The sequence below is a fragment of the Arachis duranensis genome, unplaced genomic scaffold (genome assembly GCF_000817695.3).
Source record: "Arachis duranensis cultivar V14167 unplaced genomic scaffold, aradu.V14167.gnm2.J7QH unplaced_Scaffold_52529, whole genome shotgun sequence".
NCBI classification, from domain to species: Eukaryota; Viridiplantae; Streptophyta; class Magnoliopsida; order Fabales; family Fabaceae; genus Arachis; species Arachis duranensis.
In genome coordinates, this window is record NW_026264947.1 from 15,616 (window position 1) to 25,296 (window position 9,681).

Sequence of the window (9,681 nt, forward strand, 5' to 3'; positions counted from 1 at the left end):
TCGCACCAATAGCGGCCCCATTTGTCTAAGGCGGCGGAGATTGATTGAAAAGGCAGCCCAGCCCAGCCGCCCCTCCCCCCTAGCTAGCCGCCTACCTACTCGTGCTCGTAGCTCGATCGGAGGTTAAGAGTGTGGTCCGGCGGAAAAACAGAAGTCGTCCGTTTCAAGTGATACGTGAATTGCTCAGTAGTGCTTCGCTGCTTGATGTTGCCCCGCTGGCGGAAATAGCTTAATGGTAGAGCATAGCCTTGCCAAGGCTGAGGTTGAGGGTTCAAGTCCCTCCTTCCGCTCTTGGCTTCGTCGTTTAGTGGTAACGAGTAGAGTAGGCATCGCCTCTCGATCCAATCCGTCTTTCCCTGGCCTCCCCAACACACACACTCTTGATACGAAAGAAACCTCCCGCCATAGAGAAGAAAGAGATCTTAAGTCTGGGTCCCCTCGATCGCCCTCCCCTTGAACCTGAACAGGTCGAGAGAGATGAACCCGCACCACATTTTATAACCTTCGAACCCAACTAGAGATGGAATTCCATCACCTAAACAACTCAATTGAGAGCTCCGTGACCGGTTCAATTCAAGGGAAGGTCCACCAAAAATGGAAAGGCCATTCCCCTCCCTATCCGTTTCTTGATCCCTCATTCCACGAATTCGTTGTTACTTTTTCATTCAAGGACTGAAAGCTTTTCGTTTTATGAAGACTCCCCACTTCTTTGTCTTATTAGCGCAGGTGTTCGTCAACGATGAAAGCCGCTGAACTTAAGACTCGAGTTGAGATAGAGGGCTAGGCCAAGGATAGGAGGGCTTTCAGGGACTGGGGAAGACGGGTGGATTATAGAGCTAGGGGCAGATCAGAGGTTTGTCCATTGGTATTGGGCATGGACGAGCCTCGCCCAAACCCACTTTAACGCCAGCATTGATGAAAAAAAAACTTCTCCCATCGCATCATTAACCGGTGTAGGATTCAAGATCAGATCCAGGATTCGAGTCAAATCGACCTTCCCTCTCATCTCAGGGTGAGGCAAGGTAGCTTGCTCAAATGTTCGTTGTTCAATATCTCGGCTGCTCAAGAAGTTGGACTAGCAGCTCCTCCGACCCGGAGTGGATTCTAGGGGAAGGGCGGAGCCTCACCTTGCAGTAGGCGTTGCTGGGACGGGTTCCAACTGGACTGAAGGGAGGAGGAATGAAAGACTCCGATCTTACTGGGGATTCATCACTGGCTAGGGCTTTCGAATCAAAGCATGGGCATCCGCAACTAAGAGGGAACAGTAGATCGTCGATTGAAGAGCCAGGTCAGTAAACTTCTATTGGGACTTCTATTGATTATTGATTCGACTAGTAGCAACAAACTTGTATGATGGGGCCCCATGGAGACGCAGGAGATGGATGCAGGAGCCGCCAGCCGGATCGACCAATAAATGATAAGAGGGATGGGCTCATTCGACTAATTAGTGATCCCTGGCCCTACCTAACAAAGAGATGTCCCTAAAATAAGAGGGGATTGGTTGATCGGAAAGCCCTCCATCGTACAGCAGGAGTAGGACATTCCATATAATTCAGATCCGCTAGCTGTCACTCCTTGCCCTATTCGGTCAAGCCCTCTTCCTATTTTTTTTCATCGACAGGTAGGGTTGGTTAATTAAAAGGTTCCTTATTCTGGTTGTAAAGCGGAAGAAGAGGGAGAAAGAATGGGCACAGCCCCACCAGCAGCCCGCGTTTTCGACCCGAAAGGAAGGAATTGAAAATGAAACAAGAATCTGTGTTCACTATCTATGGAGCGGAGTGACTATCCTTAATCTCCTCTTCCCTATCTCCCCCTTGCCTTTTTTCATTTTTCTCGCCGGCAGGTAGTTTACTTGCTTACTTGTTAGAGTAAGGAGAATCCATTTCTTTTTTTTTTTTTTATGATTTTTCTGTAGTTCAAGGGCACTCTTCCTAATCCGAGTTTAAGATGGAATAAGACCCAGACGTAGAGTCCCGTCGGATTTTGTCTATTTCTTTTTTATTCCCTTCAGTCCTTACCTTTAAATAAGGGATTCTTATCTTTCCCCACGAGGTCTTCAAGCCAGATGGAGTTGTGCATCTCTGTCTTGTCTTGAAAGCCCGCCCTACAGATAGGAGTTCCTATCTCTACTGCCTATCCAACCCGAAGATTCTTATTCGTGGTGGAGTGCTTCGAGTAGGATCCGACCCCATCCCAGCAGTCAAACTCCTTCCTGACCCCGCTCACCTGCCTCTGAAGCTGGAATGCCTTTCTAGAGGGGGCTACCCTACCCGAGGAATCGATAAGTTTGAAGTGGGATGTGGAATGTGATTGGGGATGGATGGTGGTTATGAAAAAAGTTCTGCATCAGATGATGAGCATGAATTCAGAAAGGCGAAAACTTTTTCTTTTATTGGCGCCCGATAGGTAATTCGATTGAGTCGAAAGCCTACCAACGCATAAAGGTTCCGATTCGAGCGAGAGCCCAAACGGGGGAGGCGAGAACATCTTGATCGAAAGCTCCACTGTTATTAATAATGAGAAATACTTTTCAAAATTCGATCAAATCGATCGAGAATCTTATCATCTGTTAGGTAGGCCAACCGACCGAGTTTTGTTGGGCTGGGCGTCCATGTCACAGAACCTTTCTTCTAGCCAAGAATCCCATTATTGATCGAATCGGGGCGGATCCAATTCAATTCATTGGCAAATGCCAAATCTACTGTTTTAACACTCAGAAAAAAACCTAGAAAAGAAGAAGAGTCACTAAGACAAGAGCTAGGTAAGCAAAAAGGAGAGGCTAGAAAAGGCGGGGCAAGGGGCTCTCCATCTCTAGGAAGATTGTGTCCAGGATCTGGTAATCTAAGTTCTGGTCGGCTCGTATTAGCCTGTGCTTTATTACAGGTAGTAATTCCCCCCGTTCCTTTAGTCTTTTCAACGGTACTTGAATCTTAAGTCGCGGTCATGTCTCACCCCCAGTATAGCGACCGATTCCATGTTTCCCCCGAATTTCCTCAGTTCCAGGCTTTCCTCTCTCTCCCAGCGGATGCGCGTCGTTAGCCTTTCTCTAAAGTAAAGTAGGCTTTCGCGCCCCCTTACTCTAACATCACCCCTTCCTTTACGTTGTTGGTCGAGCGGCTTCAAACCTCTGCTCATCCATCTTCATTCCAAAGGCGAACCTTTCCATTGAGTGACTTTAATATGGTTTACAGTTAAAGGTTCTTAACCAACCCTTTCTCGCCGAGCTTTCTAAAGCAAGCTTTAAGAGAGAAGAGTAAGGGGGACCCTCTTTTTCTCCTGCGGAGCCCCTCAGAAAGTAACCGGCGGCCGGTAGCTCTACTAAGCGAAGAACCGCTCGCAGCCTTTTCTTCGCGAATAACATGTGCGGGTAGCCGCCTAGGAGAAGAGAAGCAAGCTACCTTCCATCTATATCTATAGGCGGCAACGGTAAGAGCTGGTAAGCATGGTAACTGTATCGGCGGCCGGCGCTCCGCGTTCTATCTAGGTTCCGCTCTTACGTACGCCCCACCTCACATAGAAGAAGGGGAACCCCTTCCATAGAAGAACCCGTGTGGGTGAGAGGGGATTGAATCATTCATCAGATACGTCTTCTTCCGTGATCCATTTTATGTCAACTCTCTTTATCAAAAAAAAGGCCTACTTTACAAACAAAGGGAAGGTCGTTTCCCGGGAACCTTGCAACCTTGCGGTTCCCGGTAACCGGCCGCATCGGCCCGGTAACCTTCGTCACCGTCGGTTCCCGCAACCAAGCCTTTTTTTTATTTCTTTCTGAAGGGCTTGCGGTTCATTACACCAAAGGCTTTAAGTGAACTATTGAAGCTGTCGAGAGAGTACCAAATGCTGACGAAGGTTACCGACTTTCGGTGGACGCGGAGCCAACGAGTCTTTAAGTAAGTGGGCGAACAGCGTAACGAGTCTAAGGTTACAGAAGCGTTCGCCAACTTTGATAGGTAAACGCATTGCAAGCAAATAGAGCAGAGAGCTTACCATCTGTTTCTATTAGATTAGAGTCGCGAGCTTGTTGTAGTCGGTCCGTGAAGGGAGAACTTGCTGCTTACTTGCTATATCCCCGCGTTCTTGCACGGCTCGTTCTTCGAGCCCTACTTCAAGGTTCAAGGGCTCCCCGTTCGGTTCGTTCTACCGTCCAAAAAAAGGCCGTATGGAGTATAGCCAAGTGGTAAGGCATCGGTTTTTGGTACCGGCATGCAAAGGTTCGAATCCTTTTACTCCAGATTATGAACACCCGATCGGATCTGTCAAGAACGAGCTGACGACTACAGGGGAAGCGGCTGATTGCTGTCCCTGAGCCCAGCCCGGGAGGAATGCATGGTTCCCTGGCGCTTCATGGGCTTGCTTTCTTAATGCGTTCGCAGTCCCCCTCCCTCTTATCTAAACCTCCCCCGCTCCCCATACGAATTTGAACTACGATCCCCTGGAGCAAAACGAACGCTGTGGATACACTTTTGAATGCTGTCACCGAAAGTGTCAAAAAACTTACGGTAACACATGATTTTCCCTGCCGGAAAACTAGACATATTCAAAAAGAGTAGAGCAGGTCATTCATTGGGGATCCGGCGGGTCTACGTTAAATGATATTTTTTTGGATATTACGGAGTATGGCTTTGCCAGTCATTACTTTCACGAGGCATAAAATATCCCATATTCTATTGGGGGCCGGGGGTTGGCGGATAAAGAAAGATGGACAGTAAGGATTGCGTAATATCAATTTTTCGGCCTCGCTTAGGTTCCTCTCGATTCTCCCCGGATTTGAGCCTTTGACCTGCCCGACATGCTGTTGACTTGGAGATGAATTCTTCGGCCGTACCTTCTGCGGTCGTTACACTCGGTCGGTCATGCTGGGACCAAAGAAAAGTAGAAGCCTCAACCGTGTGTGTCGAAGGCATTATAACTACAGTACGCGACCCCCAAAATCAACATCTACATCCCGTCGCTACCCTTTCAGCCCTTTAAATGTTCATCTTCCCGCGTGAGGGTGATCGGCGTTCTCGTTCACGAAGCCAACCGAGTAGCTCATGGGAAGGAGCATGTGAGGGAGAAGGACAAAACTTCGTCTCTTCGAACGGAGCCCTGGTTTCCTTTTTTACTATGTAACACCTCCTCATCAACAGACGTTTCCCGAATAACCCTTCATTCCAGGAAAAACCAGCGCTTGTTAGCAGCTGAATCACTCTCTCCTCTGAGGCTTTCCTCTTTCCTGTCCTTCCACGGGAAAAGTTAGAACTTCGATTGCTTTCAGACTTGCGTGCTTTTCGAAACTCTTGATCTTCTCTTTCTCTCCCCATTCCATGATAGTAAAAAACTACCTACATAGGAAAACCTTGAACAAAAGAAAGGTTTCTCCAAAGGGGGATGGTACCCTTCCTTTGTTCTTTGTCCAGCTACTCGGTCAATGAAGATGGAAAGGTTGTTTTGTAACCCGGTTCGGTGTAGAGATAAAGGACAGTAGGCCATCCCCTTAGACTGAAAGGCTCTTCCCCTCGGATTCTTTCCTTCGGCTTAACTTTCAATAGTGACACAGCTGAGCCTATATTGATAGTTTTTCATTTACAGCTTTTGAATCGACAAATTGAATTTCGTCATTTCACTTTTAAGGTGTACTTTTCTTTCATTCTTTCCGACCAGACAACTGCTATTTCTTTCCTAGAGCTAAGAGAAGCTAAGCCATATCGCACTGTATACAGCCATTTATTTTAGGGATAGTTGCATCTTGACTTTCCCGTATTCCATGGAGCAAGCCTCTTGTATAGGATTTGACAGAATTGAATCTTTCGCAAACTCTTCCTTCTTCCTTGTCTGATCCGGCTTTCCCGATTAGATCAGTACCTTTTTTCATTGAGATCGGGAAAGAAAGTTGCTCTTTAGGTTAGGAAGGGGTCTATCTGCAGCAAGCCCCACTAGTAAAGTCAAAGGGAAAACGATAGGACCGATGCTCTTGCTGAATTGACAGGCCTTCTTGACTCATTTGCAGGGTTTCCGTATCCATCTTGCTTGCAGCCTTAGAGAGCTATTCATTGCTTTCAAGTACTCCCCGAGTATCACGCTAAGATATTCCTTTTCTTGTTCTCGACAGAACCCCTTTGCGAAGGAAGCCCAAGAGAGCAGTAAGGGGCGCTGCCTTCTACTACCATTACCATAGTTGAGGAAAAGTCACTCCTAGCTCGGCTCGATGCCAAGTTGAACTCTCGTCTCTGGTAAGATGCATGGCTTTGAAAGAAGTCAATCTAGGCTATGATCGGGCGAAATCTACCAACCACGTAGACCCGGCGAGGGTGAGAAAGAAGTCCTGCTGACCTATCTTAAGCAAAGTGAGTTGACCTTTACTAAACAAGCTAGGGATTCATGACTAGCTAACTCTACCTATGGTCGAGGTACAAGTAACCTCCTTACCTTACTTAGTCTTTACTTTTGAACTAGATTGAAGGGCTTCTTGGCTTGCTCCCGCAGGTATGAAATCACTTGCTTGCCCGGTGAATCTTTCATAAACAAGCACCAGGCGCTCCCTGAGCCCTAAGCTCCGCACTCCTGACTACTCTCGTTTATCATTCCTAAAAAGGCTGGAGGCTTAGCTACTAGTCCGAAACTCTCACATTATTTTAGAAAGAAGGGATGGTCGATGGTTGTTTTGATTTGATTAAGTTTGAATTTAAGAAGGGATGGGGAATTTGTTCGACTTGTAATCGTTCTATGTGTCTCATGTGTTTTGGCTACAGAGCTAGTCCCCGAAAATGCCTTTTGAAGTTGGGGTTCAAGCGTTGGGGGTAAACCTTTTGGAAATGCCGATTCTTCCGTTTAACGGCATGAAAGAGAAAAGGGCCATGCCTAAAGAAGTACTCTGCGATCCGCCACGTAAGACCCGTTTGTGTGTCTAGAACGTCACGTCCAAAGTCAATTGGAAGGTGCGGGCCAGACCGGTGTCCATCCCGACATGGGATGTTGGGCTTCCCTTTGGCCTTTAGTAGAGAAAAAAGCTCTTGGAATCTTCAGATAAAGTAAATAAGTTAGGAAACCTAGTGCCATCCGAGAGTCTGATTAGTCTTCGTGGTGGCGGGCCTTGCTTCTTTTCTTTGCTATTGAAGGAGTAAGCAGCGCCCTTAGCATGCTTTTGCCCGGGAGTGGGTGCAGAGTATCCACCCTTTATTTAGCCTTATCCGCTCTTGGTGGTTTAGTTAGGGCAGTAGATGACTTAGAGGTTGACTTTCTTCTTTACTGCTTTCCATTTCAAAGGCTATAAAAGTGGGAGGGAAATCGGAATCAGTACACGAATGAGTTAAGTTCCTTATAAAAAAAGAAATATATCTTACCTTCTGTTATGATGTTATGAAGTAAAGAAGTTCGGGGTTCACCTCTGTACTCTTTCTTTGCCAATCAATCTATCCGATAAGCATCATACAGTGGAACTACTAGCCGGCCAGAAAAAGAGAAATGGATGTTAACGCTGATTTATAGTTGTTTTCGACCGGCTTGAATCTTTCTGCTACTATTGCGAATGGAAGGGCTACTTAACTTATACCCCGTCTTGGGATACAGCGCTAGTCGAGTGACTCCGTACCTCGTGTATAAAACATATACATGGAAGATGAAGATAGCCATTGAAGAGAGACTCGCTGGCTAACTAAGGGCAATCTCCCATTGGATCTTTGGTTAGGTCACGGTCTACTTCTACCACTGGATCCTTATGTCTTATTCTATTTTGTATTATAAAAGGTCTTTTAACTCTTCTGTTTATGTAAGGACCGATACAATTGGTCTTACCAGGTTCAGTTAGGCCTTGGGGCCACTGAATTTCTAGAGCGGTCGCTATTGAATAGGTGGGTCCGGTTGAAATACTTAGCTAAACAGTCAACTGATCCGGATGCCACAATTGAATCTTGGAGGGACCAGTAGACCACCTGGAAGGTGAAGATCCTAAGCTAAGCTGAAAAGGTTTTCTCTGGAAACTCTTCGATCTTGTTTCCCAGTATTTGATTTGAGGAATGAGATTGCGAAACCATTGGTTATAACTGATCATTTGACCTATGCTATGGTAGAGGCTGGATTTCTGGTGGTAAAGACTTCTTGTCTCCGACCTGTGAGAAGAAAGTAAAGTCTCAAAAACCATTCCTCTTAGGCGCACGGAACTCTTTCTTAGGGTTCATCATAGCTCTCCAACGGCAGACAGAATTCGTATCGTCTTAGATTCCCGACCCCCTTAAAGCATTCTTTGAGCAAGCTACAAGAAGTTGAGCACTATACTCCATCTCTGTTATGGATAGGTAGGCTAGCCAGTCTCCCCAGCCCCTTCTCATCAATGGGCATTTGTAGGAACTAGGAACTTCTTATCTTTGGTTTCACGCCCCACACCATTGCGGCAGAAGGGAGTTCAGAGAAATTCCTTTTCATCTTATCACTCGTTGATGGTTGCTCTCGGCATCCCCGAAAAACCTTCCACTCGGCACCTCACCTAACCTAAGGATCATTCATTAAGATCAGGCGCTGTAAAGCCTTAATGCTCAAAGGAACTCAAGTCAAGGAATGAAATCTTTTGGTGGGTCAAAGAAATGCTTTTTATGCCACACCCTGGCTGGCATTCTAATAGAACTCAAAGAGGGCAGGTGACGGCAGTAAGCTTTAGTGCTCCATCCATAGTTGAATAGGCGGGAGAGGAAACCAAACCTATTCTATCTAGGCCGGGTTGGAATTTAGGCTTGATCAAGAGGAGCAGGTGGAAAGGGACACAAGTGAACTACCCATAACCAACCCAATAACCAGAAGAATGGAAGAGAACATGGGATCGAGATCTAGCTTCATATCAGTAGTGGGTTCATGTGAAGGATGCTGATGCTCCAATGCCTGATAGCACAGATTTGATCATATGCAGGATGCTCTGTTTAGTATTACTTTATATATATGATTGCTTTAGTCCGTCCCACTTCTCTTTCCTTCATGTTGTCACCAGCGCTGCTGGGAAAGGTCCAATCCGATCGCTCCGAAGCTGGTAGGGTCTCGCTGCTTAAATAAAATAAGAAATCTTCTTTTCTCGCCACCCGGCCTCCTACCCCCTTCTTAGTCAATGGGGCTGTTGTTTCAAGAATCTGACCTTAGCAACCCGAAACGTGAGCGGGGAAGCTGACTATGACTACACCTTACCCCTTGAGTCATTGAGTTTGATTGAGCCGACTGCAAATACCTATGGATCTATGTCACCAAAAACAACCACCCCAGCAAGTCTACCAACCAGCACGGATCCTCCCAAGCAACTTCCAACTGCGCCAACTAGACATGTATCGAAACCTGGTTCGCCACCCCGGAAAGCCTTCCCCACCAACTCTATCTTCACTTCTTGTTTTGATTATGAGGGAAACCCATAACTAGAACTAGGGATCTGCACTCCTACGTGGACATCTACTTGTACTTGGAGACAGAGAAAGTTATTGTGCTACGTAATACTATAATTATCAGAATTGCAGGTTCGCTAGTAGCTCTCCCTTGTTCTCTAGGTTCGGTAACCGGGGTAGCTAAAGGCTGCCTTGCTTCCCGTTGTGATGTTACGAAAATCCTTTAGGAAGATGTAATTACGATATTGACCTTCCTTGCTCTTTCCTCTCCTTCTAAAGCAGACAGCTCGCAGGTTCCAAACCTTGAAGATCTCCGCCTTAGGATAATCCTGACCCGCAGGGAAAG

General features: G+C 46.6%; 1 non-coding gene across 1 annotated transcript; it reads left to right on the forward strand.

The window, feature by feature from the left end:
• Nucleotides 1-218: 218 nt before the first annotated feature.
• On the forward strand, nt 219-290 carry TRNAG-GCC (transfer RNA glycine (anticodon GCC)). The gene has a single exon. It is a non-coding gene; the product is annotated as a tRNA-Gly (tRNA).
• The last annotated feature ends 9,391 nt before the right edge of the window (nt 291-9,681 follow it).